The following is a 16,941-nucleotide window of genomic DNA, read 5'->3' as shown; positions in this document are numbered from 1 at the left end:
CAGCGCATCCGTATGCATCCCCGGCCAAAAGTATCCCGCGTTGTTTAGCTTAGCTACAACAGCGCGTGGACCTGCGTGTACTCCACAGATGCCTTCGTGTACTTCCCTTAAGAGGTAGTCAGCATCTTGGTTGTCCACGCATCTTAAGAGTGGGCCAAGAAAGTTACGTCTGTAAAGGATGTCATCGATGAGTTGATAATTCAATGCTTTACAGCGTAGTTTTCTTGCCTGTGTTTTTGACTCTGGTAGCGTACCTGCCGCGAGGTATTTTATTATTGGTGTCATCCACGTTTCTGTGCCGGTTTGGATGACACAAATTTCCTTGTGCGGGACCGAAGGTGCCTCGAGGAGTTCAATGCGGATGTCCTTTCCCAAGTGGGTGAAGGCTAATGATGCAAGCTTGCTTAACGCGTCCGCAGATTTGTTTTCACTATGCTTGACGTGTATGACTTTGCAGTCGTTGAAATCGCGCATAAGGGTTTTTGCTTGTGCGAGGTACAGGGCCATTGTGTCGTTCACGGCCGTGTACGTCCCGTTGATTTGATTGGCTACTAACATGGAATCCACGTGGGCTTCCAAGTATTTCACTCCCATCTTACGCGCAATTCTCAGCCCAGCCAAGAATGTCTCATACTCGGCTTCGTTATTCGTACTTGGAAAATCCAGTCGAATAGCGTAAGTGTATTCTTGGCCTGCTGGGTTGGTTAGTTTCAGCCCTGCGCCTGAACCCTCGTTACTGGCTGCTCCATCAGTGTAGAGTCGCCAGACATCATTGATGTTTTGTGCTGGAGAGGGTTGAGCCTCTTCCTGGCACTCTTTTTCCCGCGATGCAGGCACTTCTGCAATAAAGTCGGCCAAAACCTGGCCTTTTATGGCTGGTCTTGGCTTATACTTTATCGCGTACTCCCCCAACTCAATTGCCCATTTGGCTAGGCGTCCCGATAACTCGGGTTTGCCTAGAACGTTTGCAAGTTTGAAGTTGGAGAGAATGGTGATTGGGTGACCCTGGAAATATCGTCTTAACCTGCGTGAAGCGTGTATAAGTGCTAAGACTAATTTTTCGAGGGTAGAGTACCGGGTTTCTACGTCTGTTAGGATACGGCTGGCATAATAGATTGGCATCTGGATGCCTTTTCGCTCTACTAGCAGGACTGCCCCGGTTGCTCTATCTGTTGCGGAAAGTTATAGGATTAACTCCTCTCCCGCTTTTGGTGCTGTGAGCGTTGGGAGTTCGATCAAGCGTGACCGAATCTCCTGAAAAGCTGCTTCCGCTTCTGGTGTCCAGAGGAAGTGCGTTTTCTTTAAACAGTTTCTCAACGTTGACACGAAAGGAAACGACTTATCCGCGTGGTTTGCCAAAAAGCGATTAAGTGCCACTAGTCGTCCATTCAGTGTCTGAGCCTGTTTGATGGTAGTAGGTGATTCCATTTTGATAATGGCTTCGACCTTTTCAGGGTTCGCTCTGAAGCCATCTTTAGTGACGATGACCCCCAAGAACTTCCCTTCTTCCATTCCAAAGACACACTTGCCCGGGTTGAGTTTCATGTTTATCTTCCTAAGCGTGTTGAAAGTTTCTTCGATGTCTTTCAACATCGCTTCTTGTAACAACCCAGCTACCACCGCATCATAATATTGTCCGCTTTGGCCGGGACGTACCACCATCGCCTCACGGATTTGCTTTTGGTTGCCCAGGTGGTCACCCATCCTCATACTTCTCCCACCTGAGCACGCTTAACTGTGGAGTTCTCCTCTCATCCACTACCATTAAGCGCCCAAAACGCGTTATGATGGGGAAGGTATCCACCTCTTTATAAAGAAGGCTTAGTTCTCCTTCCCAACCGATGTGGGATGTCACAATCCACCCCCCTTAGGGTCCAGCGTCCTCGCTGGCACCACCGGTCCGGCCCTGGCTCTGATACCATTTGTAACAACCCAGCTACCACCGCATCATAATATTGTCCGCTTTGGCCGGGACGTACCACCATCGCCTCACGAATTTGCTTTTGGTTGCCCAGGTGGTCACCCATCCTCATACTTCTCCCACCTGAGCACGCTTAACTGTGGAGTTCTCCTCTCATCCACTACCATTAAGCGCCCAAAACGCGTTATGATGGGGAAGGTATCCACCTCTTTATAAAGAAGGCTTAGTTCTCCTTCCCAACCGATGTGGGATGTCACACTTCTGCGTCAGGGCTTTTGATGACCAAGTCATCCATGTAGACTTCCAAGTTCCTCCCAATTTGGGCATGAAACTGGTTGTCCATCAGGCGTTGGTATGTGGACCCGGCATTCTTAAGTCCGAATGGCATCATTTGGTAACAAAATGTGCCATCGGGCATCCGAAAAGCGGTTTTGTCCTGATCATCAACGGCCATGTGGATTTGATGGTACCCCTTATACGCGTCCAGGAAGCATTTAAGGCGAAACGGTGCTAACGAATCCACCTTAAGATCAATTTCGGGTAACGGATAACAATCTTTGGGGCATGCTTTGTTTAAGTCCTTGAAATCTATGCACATGCGCCATTGTTTGTTATTCTTCGGTACCATAACGGGATTTGCAACCCATGTTTGATATCTACTAACGCGTACGATGCCTGCGTCAAGGAGTTCCTTGACTTGGGTTCTACACGCGTTAGTTTGTTCTGGTCCCATTACTCTGCGCTTTTGTACGATTGGCGTAACAGCCGGATCGCATTTGAGCTTATGCTCTGCCTTACTTCGGGGTACACCAGTCATGTCAGCTGGTGTCCATGCGAAGATGTCAGCGTTTTTCTGTAATAAGCGCTTGAGTAAGGTGCGTGTGGGATCAACAACTGTTGGGCCAATGGAAACGGCCTGGTCAGGGTATTTGCCATTGAAGGCCCATCTTTCTGGTTCGGTGATGGTTGGTTTAGCCATCTTTGGTTTGGGTTTAGATGAGACAGATGCGATGCATACCTGGGGAATGCCGGTGATCATCGCTACACCCTCAGCTGTTGGCCATCCCATCATGTCGTGGACTGAGGATACCACGGCGTTGAATTTTGCCATCCCGTCTCTTCCGAAGAGAATGTCGTACGTGTGGTGTGGCTTCCTCATTACGACAAAATCCACGTCTTCTGTGCGTGAGTGATTCCCGTCCGTAAGAGTGACGGGGAAAGATAGGATACCCAGGGGGGTGTTTGTGCTGCCATCGAACCCTTCCATCGAGGCGTGGATCGTTTACAGGCGTTCCTTGTCTTCGTCATCTAGCTTGTCGAAGAACTGCCTGTACATCACCGTTGACGAGGCGCCGTTATCAGCAAGAGTGCGAGAAGTGATGTAGTGCCCCAGCTGGCTTTTGATGACGATAGGGCCTTCTTTGCTGGGTCCTCCTGGCACTCGCGGGAAGCGCACCTCAGCTTCCTTCCACGCACATGGTTCTGTCGTTCGCCTTTTTCTTCCTCTGATCTTACCATGAACCATGTTGATGCTGATGTCAACGGGCTTTCGTCCGTTGCCTCGGTACCAGTTATCGTTCCTTCCTCCCTTCTTGATTGATGCCACAAGGTGTGCAAGTCTTCCATCCTTGACGAATGTTTCAACAATATCCTTCAAGGATGTACACTCTTCCGTACTATGACCTTTTGTCCCGTGGAAGTCACATGATTTGCTCTGATCCGCATTAGGTCGCTGCCGGATCATTGGAGCTTTTGGCCATGGTAGTTTTTCAGTGGCAAATATCTCCGTGACGCATTTGGTGAGTGGCGTCCACCGGTGTTTTTGGCTTGAAGGGTGTGTGTTATTTCTTCCGCCAACAAGAGGGTGAGAGCTAGATGAGGTGTCAAAGTTTACCCTTGACTGCCAAATACCTAGCTTCCTCTTTTTGTTCTGCCGGGCGATCCGAACATTGTTTTCTCTAGTCCTTTGCGTGTAGAGGTGTGTACTCTGGGGAAGATCCCTTCCCAGTTGCTTCTCCGTCTCGGCAAAGCGCTTGGCCGCCGTCATGATGGCATCCCATGTGGATGGCATGCCGTCCTTACCCGTCAATGTGCGGATAAGCTCTGGGTATTCGGCGCCCTGGATGAAAGCGGCGCGAACAAGATCTTCATTTATGTTGCCCAGACTTAGCTTTTTTGAGTTGAAGCGAGTGATGAAGTCTAGTAAAGATTCATCATCCTCTCTAACGCAGTTGAGGATCGTCCACTGTTCCTCAGTATATTTCCTTTGTTGGCTGAAGTGTTGGCTGAACTTGTTCTGAAAGTCCGCCCAATCATAGATGTGATGGACCGGTAAACGATCGAACCATGCCCTGGCCGCTCCAACCAGAGTCATCTGGAACATATAACACCACGTGGGTTCCGTCCAGTTACTGACGGTTGCCCCCGCAATGAATCTGTTCAAGTGGTCGTCTGGGTCGGATAGACCATCATAAGTGCCGATGTTGGACATTTGTTTGGCACTTCTCGGGGCGATTGCTTCCGCAATGTCCCTTGCAAACTTTGACTTTCCTGCATTTGCAGCAGTTGGTCTAAAGGTTTTGGAGAAGTCACGCGGGTTTCTCTCCGCATTCGTTGGTTTAAAGGCTTCCCCAAAATTCCTTGTCGGTTGGAAGTCCGTTTCCTTACGCTTCCCTTTTGCCTTATGGCGAGGGTTTGCGTCGGTATCGGATTCTTCCCGCTCATCGTCTGAGTACTCGCACTCACTGTTCATATTGAGATGTTGGCGAGTACTGCCGAATTCGTCAGCCTGTTGAACTGAACGCAAGCGTTCATCCAACTCAGCTTGGAACTCTTTCTGACGTGCTTCGGCCCACGCCTTAACTTGATCTAGTGTTTGGCGAGGGACTCTCGTTCGTTTCTCCAACTGGGCATCAGTGAACCCCAGTGGAATATTGTTTACTGCACTTGCCCCGGCTTGGGTAACCGGGGTAGTGTTCGTAAAATTTGTATAACCGCCGGTGTTCCCCCCAGTTGCTGGGGTTGTGGTTACCGGGGTTTCTTGGTCGCTTACTGGCCTTGGGACCGGAGTAACGTTAACCATTTCTTCAGAAATTTTTGAAAAAACTATTAGTTCTAGCTTTTATGCACGGATGGCGCCAATGAAGAAACACTTAGTGACCCTGGGCAGATTACGGATAATCTGGGGGTTAAGTAATGTTTCCCACAAGGATGAGGTCCAGCAGAGAAGGTTGTTCTTCAGGTGACCTGCAAAACAGACACCGTAAGCTCGTCACTGAGAAGGGGGGGTTCCTCCTTGTGACCACCCTCCGGCGTGAGAATCAGACTAGATTGCTCTGAATATAAGTGTATATTAAGAGATTGCTAGATAAGAATGAGATATCCGATGATGTCCTTACCATTCCAAGGTGTTGGAGTATTTATAGCCGAAGGTAGGTTTCCTAGAAGGTACAGCCGGCTGAATAGTATTCTTGTTCTACCAACAGTGGACTACGCACAGGCCATGCTGGTTGGTGGATAGACTACGGCCGACAGTAACAAGGTCGGCTGTATACTGTTCCTTTACTGCCGGCTATGCACTGTTCCACCAACTGTAGGCTGCGCACGTCCCATAGTAAGGGTTGGTGAGTAGGCAGCGGCTAATAGTGACAAACAGTACTAGAGGGTGCTCCTCCTCGTACTGTTGTCGGTGAGCTGTCACCCTGTGATTGGTTCATGGGCTGTTCTGGTCAAATCGTCTGTTCTGCCCATACCTTAGTAGGTATAGTACAAAAGATCTTCCAGAAGCATACGGACTGGCTCATTTAGGCGGGATTATTCCCGCCTTGCTCATTCCTTCATGTGACTACTGAAGTAGCTAGTGCCTTGTGCGTGTAGCCTTGCTGTCAGTGCGGATAGCCTTCCCTGATGGCTTGTATCCGCAACTGCGGGAACAAGCGGGGTACTTCACCATTGGGAGGCTTTCCCTGCGGGTACAGCTGGCGTACTGCGCGTAAGGTTTTCTCTGAGCATGGTGGGTCCTGCGGGAGCAGTTGGTCGTTGCGCAGACGTCCCTGTTCAAGGTGAGTCTTGCGGGTCCAACTGGGCTCTGCTGGGACCTACCTCTTCAACACATTGTGTCAAGATAGTGTTTTCTATACAATTTTTCAGATGTTAACTATGTCAAGATAGTGAACTCTATATCAAAATAGAGTTTCTCAACTCAAATACAATCACACCATATCAATATATAGTGTTAGCCCTTTTAGCTCATTATAAATAATCACTAGAAGAATCCTCTAATGATGCCCGCCAAATGTTACCAGAATGGATAACAATTTGTAAAGCTTGTGTTCTTCGTTCGCTCTTGATTATATCTTGATATTCTCTTCAAATTAATAATTGAATGATGCTTTAAATTAAGAGAGATCTTCTTTGTATGTGTATGCTGTAGAGCAAAGGGGTAAGGAATAACGTTGCATACGTACTTTTTTTATAGCATTGGTCCAAATATAGATGCACAAACTCAGGTGACCTATTGGTCACTAGCCACGGTTGCATCAAGTGTAGCATCCATAAAATTTCATGCCAAATTTAGTAAATATTGAAGATTCAAGGTTTAATTTGTTATTTTGCAAAACTTTGCTCAGTGGACTGCTATCCCAAGCTCCAACGGTCCACTAGGGGTTTGTTAACCTTGTTAAGCAATCAAACATGTGCTGACATGTGGCAGATAGCAATGCCTGGTTTGGTGACACGTGTCGATGAATCAGCAGCGTTTCGGATCGCTGGAAGCACCGCAAACGGTTCACTAGCAACTGGATATTTTCATGTTCTGACACGTGTCCATTGATTTTCCAAAAGGCTACGAAGAACTTCTGCAGAATTTCCAAGCGATTTACCGAAGGGCCCGGCATTAGCTTATAAATAGAGTTTTTAAGATCAAGCTGGATTCATTTGGTTTTCAAACGATTTCTCTTGATATTCGTTCCCGAGCCACTAGCCGTGTTTCCAAACCCTAAGTCCCGTGCCAATTCCCGAGTTCATAACATTTGTTCAAGCGAAGGTTCTACCTTATTGCCCAAGGTTGTAACCCAACATCATAGGTTAAGCTCATTAAGGTTCTACCTTTTTGAAATAAATCTATAATGATAGGTTAAAGATAATAAGAGACTCAGAAGGACCGAGATTATCCGGAAGTTTGAAAAGGCATATACATTCAGCCTTTCCCAAATCTGAGATTAAAAATGTAGGAAATTACGTGACGTAGAAACGCAATGACATAACAACAAATCTACGGCCATAGCAGTGACAATAAGAGATACTACAACTGAGACCCTATTGAAATAAATCTATTATGATAAGTTAAAGATAATAAGAGACTTAGAAGGACCGAGATTATCCAGAAGTTTGAAAAGACATATACCTTCGGCCTTTCGAAAATCTGAGATTAAAAATGTAGGAAATTACGTGGCAATGCAAGGCAATGACATAACGGCAAATCTACAGCCATAGCAGTGACAACAAGAGATGCTACATGTAACATTCCTTATTTTTCAAACCCGAAAATCCGACCCGTTTTAAATTTTCGGTTTTTGTTTATGAATATATATATATACACACACACACATATATCTTAAAGTTTCGTTTCATGTTCTTGTATTTATATCCAATTGATTTCATCACTTGGCATTCATGTCCATTGTTCATCTTTTATATAACGTTCTCGATTAGATATGATTATTGCTTGTTTGTTTTCTATTTGTTTTGCGCAATCAATGAAACTCGAAAGATTTAATATTCTTTATTTATTCGGCTTTCAAACTATTCGGGATTTTTAAGAAAACTATTCAAGCATTATAATTTTATTACATTTACACATCTTTCAAAAGTTCAAGGTCCAAGATGCAAGTTATACTTTAAATTCGATTTAAAAGAAGTTATAAACCTCAGGGGCTAAACTGTAAATTTAATTTAAAATAAAATAAAATATTAAACAATCCCAACCCACCCCCCCCCACCCCTCATGTTTTTCCGGCGGGCCTCCGGCCACCGGAATCCGGCGCCGGAGGTGGCCGCCAACCTTTAAAACATATTTTTAGCGTTGATTCAATAAACAAAACCCCCAATGTAATTTTAAGAATCAATAAGCAGAAGCGTTGAATTGAAATTAGGGTGTTCATATGGTGAAGAAGATGATCCAGGATGTTTATTTATATAAAATTATTTTCGTAATATAAACTGAATGTTGTAATTGGTCCGTTGGTTAGAACTTACACGTTTGAACGGTGAGACCCGGGTTCGAAACCCCGGGTCAGCCTTTTTGATATTAATGTTAATATAAACTGTTTGAATAAGTTAATATATTTAATATAAACCATACTTCAAACAAATATGAGTAGCTCAACTGGTTAATACGTTGGACTTATAACAACCAGACCCGGGTTCGAAACCCCGGGTCAGTCCTCTATTTTTTATTATTATTCATAAACTGCTTTATTAATGTTATTATATATTAAAACTTATGAATCTTTTAAAATCATAAAAATCAGTTTATATTAAATAAAAATTATATAAATTAAGTATAAAATATATTTCACTATTTTCATTTAAAAACCGAACTTCCACTCTCGTAAAAAGTTAATAACCTATATCGTAATGTTCAAAATATTAAAACTTATTTCGTTAAAATGTTAAATAAATTTCTAACTTATAATTATTAATTCAAGAATCCCGAACTTATTATCCTTCCCGTCGTCGTCTATAAAATACTAATATAATATTAAAATCGCATCTCCGTTAACTAAAATTCGTTAGTTTTGAAACCGTTAAACTTTAGTTCGATAACTATAAAACCCATCCTGTTAAATCTTTATAATACATTAATGATATTGATGCCGGACAAAGTTTAACCGTTACGATATTTAATATAAACGTCAATTTTATAATCCCTCTTCGTTAACATAATCTAAGATAAGCTTTTCCCATTTTAAAACTATGTCTTGTATTTGTCATAACTTTCATCTTAACAGTAAGTCAAATTGTTAAATTATAAACATCGTTAACATTTCTTGAACTCAAATATAATATTATAATGTAGATACCATAAGATTGCCATAAAATACATTAAAATAATGTAAATCCCTTTAAACTAAATTGTCCCCTTTAACTTTAATAATCTCGTTAATTAGACTTTAAACAGTCATACTTGTCTTATTGATAGTTCGAGAAGTTCAATCGTTTTGGATCCTTTACCGCATTTTCGGTTGCTTCGGTTTCGTTATTGTGCTTTCGGTTTATATTTCAAGTTTATCGTCGATTTCGAGGTGAGTTTCTCACAACCCCTTTTTAAACGTTTTCATATTTTGGGGTAGCATATGTATCTTATTACAAGTTCAAAGTATTACGATTTCGCTTACAAACTACAATTCACTATATGGACTTGTGTGTTACTTGATTACTTGCTTGAATTTACTTGCACATGGTAGCATCAATAAGTATGATCATACGCCCCCCTTTGCACTCTGGTCCATTTGTATCGAGTGGAAAAGGACCTCATTATCCGAGTACGTTGGTTGCTACCAACTGGAAAGGACCTTACTTGCGCGATTACCCAAGTACATTGGATGATACCAACTGGAAAGGACTTTACCTGCTCGTTTATCACTTGTCCATGAATTGTGTGATTTTTATGTATGTATATAAAAACTGTGGGGACTCACCAGCTATGTTCATAGCTGACTTTATTTTATACATATGTTACAGGTGTAAAGATATGAGGATGAAAGTTAGAAGACACATAGCATGCCTATAGGATATTCAAAGAACAACTTATCATTTATTTATTTATTGTTTCAACTTGTATTATTTGATAAACTTGTGTTTACATGACAATTTAAATGAAATAATGTTATTATGGTCACCTAATAGTGTCACGTGTGTTTGAGCAATCTGTACGTCACACTCAGGCGTTTCCGCTTTAGCCGGGGTGTTACACTACAAATGAGACCTTATTGAAATAAATATATTATGATAGGTTAAAGATAATAAAAGACTCATAAGGACCGAGATTATCCGAAAGTTTGAAACGACATATACGTTCAGCCTTTCACAAATTTGAGATTAAAAATGTAGGAAATTACGTGGCGTAGAAAGGCAATGACATAACGACAAATCTACGGCCATAACAGTGACAACAAGAGACACTACAACTAAGCATAGTGAAAAAAGCCACGATTGTGGTGGCAAGAGAGTTACGATTGTGGTGGCACATGCACGGAGAAATGATAATGCGTCCCTAGTAGGACAAGAGGGGAAAGAAGAGAAATAAAGTCGCCACTCAAGAGAATGAAAGAGAATAGAGTCCACGGCCAGCCTATATATGGTTGCGAGGAGAAAGGAATGGAAAGAAAAGAATAAATTAAAAAACTCAAAGGTTTTAATACCATATAGAAAAATAAAACCTTGCAAGATTTTGTGTATTACTGATAACCGTGTTTAAGCATACACGAGAATAATTACAAATCATGCATAATCTAATTATATATATTTTTAGCTATGAAAAAAATACAACAAAAACCCTAATACTAAACGCTATGGGGCGCGAAAGGGGGGGGGGGGGGGGAAGGGGCGCGGTGGGCTTCATACACTAGGGTTGATCAACGAAACCGGTTCCTGGAACCGAACCGGTGGACCCGAACCGGTTCCTACCCGTTTTTTGTAGGAACGGGACCCTATCTGATTCAACCCGATGATCCGTGACCGGTTCTTGCATTTCTGAGTGGGGGGCGGGTAGGAACCGGAACCGAACCAGAACCGGTTCTGGAACCGAACCATCTGGAACCGGTTCTAGCCGTTGGATCGATTATAGCCGTTGGAAATCGTTTTTTTTTGGCCGTTTTTTGACAGTTGGGGTCAAAAATAGCCGTTTTTTTGGCTCCCCCAAGCACCCCACTACTAGTATAAATAGGTATTTGGTGTCATGGGTTCATCACAACACTCAAAACGCAAACCCGAACGCAAAAAAATACAAAAAAACGCTATTACAACGTTTTGAGTTCTCTAATCTCTTGTTTTCTCTTCTTCTATATTCATATTTGTTGTTATGGCTGCCTCACAATCATCGGTTGGTCAAGGTTCCAACGCCGAACCAAGTTTCGTTCGTATTGTACCTCATAATCGTAATCAAGAGATTTGGTGCAATTGGGATTTGGTTGAATTGAGTGACCATTCATTGAAGGCTCGGTGCAAGTTTTGTGGGGTTTATTTAAACCCACTTTCGAATTCAAATTTGAAGAAACACATCGAAAAACCGTATTGCAAGGCGTTGAAAAAGAACGTCGATTCGCAACAAACGCAAATGGATAGTGAAGGCGGAATATTTACATACCAAATTGATCGAGTTCAAGATCGTATGGCGAAGTTTGTGATTCAAGAAGCTTTGCCGTTTAGCCACTTCGACAACCCTCGCTTAACCGCCATGATTCGAGATACGCTTCAACCACAATACACTCACGTAAGTCGTCATACTCTTAAACGTTATTGTCTAAAATTATGGAAGAATGCCAAAGAGGTACTAATTGCATATTTTGAAAATATAAATACGGGAATAAACTTAACTAGTGATGTTTGGTCGGCTCCACATGGTCTACCCGAATCTTATCTTTGTGTCACCGCTCATTGGGTAGACCCGTCATCGTGGGAAATGATGAAACGCACCATTGCTTTTGAACTCTTTGAGTATCCACATACGGGAGATAATTTGTTTGAAATTTTAGATTATGTTATAAAAACTTATAAACTAGAAAATAAAATATTTTCAATGGCATTTGATAACGCGTCGAATAATACATCGGCGGTTGATAAATTAAAATTAAAATATACGCCGATTTGCAATGGTGTATTTTTTCACTCAAGGTGTGTTGCACATATCATTAATTTAATCGTGCAAGACGGACTTGCTTCGGATGAGGTTACATCGGTTATAAACGATTTTAGACTAATGATACATGAAGTTTTTAAGAAAAGTAAAAAAAGACAAATGGAATATAGAAAATTTTGTAAAGATACGGGAAGAAAAGCTTTGGGAGCTAATTGGGATGTACCTCATCGATGGAATTCCACTTGCATAATGTTTCAAAGTGCTTTGGAACAAAGAGAAACTTTACAAATGTTTCATTCTAGTCTTGCCGAGAATGATTTGGCAATCCCCTTTTCAAATGAGAAATGGGAAATTATCAATGACTTATCGACTTTTCTTGAAGTTTTTAAAACATCAACTACGAAACTATCGGGAACGTATTATCCGACAAGTCCCTTGGTTCTTTCGGAGTTATTTTTAATGGTTAACAATCTTAAAGAATTTGAAAATAAAAGTCCAATGTTTTCAAACATCATATTACCAATGAAGTTTAAATTAAAAAAAATACTTTCTTGAATTGCCACCGGTTTTTACTTGCGCCGCCGCTTTATAACCAATGTTAAATGTTACGGGGGTTGAATGTGTGATAGACGAAATTTTTTCAGCCTTAGATATGCATGAAGTTGACACAAACTTTTCAACAGAGGCAGAAAATTATTTTAACTTGAATTTTAAATTTATGTATGACTTTTATTTAAATAAATATGGGTCAAACATACACATGCCTATGCCGGGGGGGTCTTCATCAAGTTCAAGTGCTACTAGAGTACGAGATCCCATGATTAGCCTTATGAACACCGTTCGCAACGTAACGGCTAAAAAACAAAGGGGTAACACCCCTTCAAGCGAACTAGGAAGGTATAGTGCAAATGATTACTCTACCGGTTTATCCGAAGAGGAATATGACACTTTTGATGTTTTGGCTTGGTGGAAGGTAAAGGAAACCGAGTTTCCGATTCTTGCCACCATGGCCCGTGATTTACTAACCGTCCAAACTTCTACGGTAGCTTCGGAATCCGCCTTTTCTCTTAGTGGCAGGGTAATATCGGTGAGAAGAACAAGACTAAATTCGGAGTCGGTGGAGATGTGCATTTGCTTAAAGGATCACTTGGACTCAATCGATCGTATTCAACACGTAACCACTCTCAAAGATGAAACACCACTTGATGTTCGAGTGCACGACGAACAAGAAGGCATTTCTACAAGTAATTCCGAGGAAGAAGTCGCCGCTCAATAATTACGACGAACAAGAAGGCTTTTCTATAAATAATATGTCACAACTTTATATTTATAAGTTTAATGTTTTGTTAGTTTGTTTTTGAAGATTTTAAAACATGTAACCTTTTTTTTTTGAACTTATTAAAGTAAATAAAATGAATTTTATGTTAATTGTTTTTTTTATTTTTCATGTTATACAAATACGAATCGTAGTTTAGAATCCAAATCGCAAACGAAAAACGAAAAAAAAATAAATTTTACACTGGAACCGGTTACAGTACAGGAACCGGGTTAGGAACCGGTAAGAACCGGTTAGATAGGTTAGGGGTCCGAGGGTGGGAGAACAGGTTCGGTTCCCTAACCGGTTCGAGCCTGGAACCGGTTTAAAATGGGGTTTTGAATATAGGAACCGGTTAGGAACCGGTTCCGGTTCCTAGTCCCAAACCGTTTTGAACATCTCTATCATACACCATCGGGGGGCGCCGTTAGGCGGGGCGCGAAGGGGGGAGCGGTGGAGGGGATGATGGGCGCGGTGGGCTCTCTCTCTCTCTCTCCTCTCTCTCTCACACACACACACACATATATATATATATATATATATATATATATATATATATATAGGGTAAGGTTAAAATGAAAACCCACTTGAGTTGTGAAAACCCTATGTAACATCATTTTTTTTTGTTACATGTAATATATGTTGTAGCATTTAATACAAAACATCGAAACATAAAAAAAATGTTTTGCTATTTTTTAACATTTTTTTATTAATTTTTATATATGTTTTCAGAAGAGAGAAAAAATTATATTTATATTTACATTTTTTATTCACTTTAATTGTAGACCACAAGATTTAAACATTAATTAAAAACATGTGGTTACGAATGAGTATCTTGAGTTTTCACAACTTAAATGGGTTTTCATTTTATACTTAGCCTATATATATATATATATATATATATATATATATATATATATATATATATATATATATATTGGAGGCGCCCAAGGGGCATTAACCATAGCGGGCGGGCTTCCATGGAGGGGCTTCGATGCCCCTTACTTGAAATGGAGGAGGTAAGGGTGATCAATTCTATCTTCTAACAATGAAAACAATGCTGTGAGATCTAATCAATTCTATCTTCTTACAATGAAGACAATGTGGTGATATCTAGTCATTTAAAGGTGTACCATCTGATCAGACTTTTATTGTATATATATAATTTAGTTTGTACAACTATTGATAAGGTTGGGTGTGTTGTTTGCGGGTGCCTTGGTGTTTGCTAGCTTCTTACTAGTTTCTGATTTTCAATAAAACAAACACCTTCTTGCTAGTCTTTGATTTTCAATAAAACAGGTTGATCAAAGAAAAAAAAAAGAATATTGATAAGGTTAATAATAATAATTAAATTAAATAATACACACCCGGTCTCAACATTCAAACCTTTATTAAAAATGTTTCATCTCCAAGAAAGGTTATAAAGATAATTTCATTTAGGAAAAGACAAATTACTTTTTTTGTAAAGTTACAAATCCTTTTAAATCGTTAAATCAGAAAACTCATTAGGCTAAGTTGGTTTTCGAGTAATTTGGAATATGTTTTATGAAAACAATAACTATATGTTTTTCTTATGAACATTAATGTTTGTGTGTTCGATATTGTCTTATTATTATTACTAAATGTTAACTAAATAGATGGGGTTGTGCACTTTGGATTCCTTTTCATACTCGTTTTATCTTTTTTTTTTCTTTCTATCTCGTCTTTTAATGCACGGTTGCATTTGCAGTAGCATCTTTGACTTCCACCTACATATATGTTAAATTATGTTCATACTCCTCACTTGCTAACTGACACTGTACTTGTTAAGTATATATAGGATACTAAAGCACAAAATAAGTGTAACATCACGGCTAAAGCGGAATACACCCGGGTGTGACGTAAAGATCACTCATAAGCTCGTAACGCTACTAAAGCGACAACAATTATATTAAATTCATTTCAATACATCACAAATACACAATCAAATATTAATACAATAAACTTTGAATTTTCGTCTCCTGTAACCTAATGGTCCAACTATTCTATTCTTCGATCCTTAAACTTCAACCTGCAGCACGTTGAAAATAATATATTTTGTCAACAACAATGTTGGTGAGAATTCATATAGTTTTTGCATACATATAATACGAAACATGTAAAATTCACAAGTCAAGATGTATTGCCTAAATCATAAAGCAAAGAAAAGTAAATACATGATATTCCTGTTTGCTTGACAAAAGTCAAAGCTACTAAGGAACCCCCGTTCGCCGCGCTACTTGGAGTATAGAATAATGATACCGCCATTTAAAAATGGACGGCGCAGGTACGCCCCGTCGGACCCTCCTGCTATGAGTATGTGTATGATACCGCCATTAACAAATGGGCGGCGCATGTACGTCTCGTCGGACCCTCCCACTATGAGTATGAGTCTCCACAAAAAAAATAGTAAACAACTAGCACATAATCACATAGTTTACAAGCAATATGACACAAAACAAATACATACAAGACACGCATGTGAATTTTAGTTTGACACAAGAAAACCAAATTTGGAGCGTGCTACACCCCAAAACGTATAAAAGTAAAAAGGGATTATGAAAACTCACCTTAAGAATTGATATGATATTGATAACCGAAAGCGTGTATAAAGAATGCCGAAACGGTCAAACGTCACGAACCATAATGAAAATGCAAATAAAATCAAGACAAGCTAGGATAAATAATACAAGTTTTAGTTTAAAATCAAGACTTTAATCGAGAACCTAACGGGATTGTATATTGATAAGTTATGTTGAGGTTTTGAGATTATAATACAAGTTTTACCAAATCTTGATTTATTATTTTATTTATTTATTTTTAGTTAACGAAAATGCGATTATAATATTATATTATTATTTTATAGGCGATGACGTGAAGGTTAAAAGGTTTGCGATTCTTGAATTAATAATTATAAGTTTAGGATTTTATTTGAGGTGTTAACGAAATGAGTTTTAATATTTTAAACGTTACGATATGGATTTTTAGCGATTTTTAATTAACGTCTTACGAGAATGGAAGTTCGGTTTTTAAGTGAAAAAAAAAAGTGAGATATAAATTATACTTAATTTATATAATTTTTATTTAATATAAACTGATTTTTATAATTTATTTATGATTTTATAATGATTTATTATATATATATAAGGTTAATTAATTAATAAATGAGTATAAGGCTATTAAAATATAAAAAAAGTGTAAGGCCTGACCCGGGTTTCGAACCCAGGTCTACGCGCTATCACCTAGTAAGTTAACCAGTTGAACCAGTTAGAACGTTCGCTTTAGGTTTGATATATATTAAACATAACTTATTAAAACAGTTTTATAGATACTACTATCAAATGAAATGAATGATCAAGGTTTCGAACCAGAGTCAGGCTGTTTACACACATGAACTCTAACCACTGGACCAAGATGACAATTTAAAAAGAAATCAGAATCAATTTATAAATATATTAACAATTATATCATCTTCTTCATTATAAACACAAGGATTAAATCATGCTCATCTGGTCCATGTTCGTTAGAATCACGTTAGGGGTTTAATTCACCGCTAGAAAATGATTCAAATACATATATTAATCATGCTCATCAGAAACACTCACCGCCGGCTCAGTGAAGGAATCAGTGAATATGGCACTGACAGCCGGCGGGGACGTCGTCACAGTTGGAACAGTTGGCTCAACCGGGTGAGCAACTGAACCAACAACTGAAGCAGGCGCAGTCGCCTGGGTCATCGCCTCAGGTAGGTTGACCAAACCTACCGTCATGGGTCCGGAGGTGCTTCTCCCCGCTCCACCCTGGAATGCGGTAGCATCCACGCCTGCA

Source organism: Bidens hawaiensis, unplaced genomic scaffold (genome assembly GCF_021521415.1).
Source record: "Bidens hawaiensis isolate Kalapana, Puna unplaced genomic scaffold, B.hawaiensis_p1.1 tig00014716_1, whole genome shotgun sequence".
NCBI classification, from domain to species: Eukaryota; Viridiplantae; Streptophyta; class Magnoliopsida; order Asterales; family Asteraceae; genus Bidens; species Bidens hawaiensis.
This window is presented reverse-complemented; position numbering follows the sequence as displayed.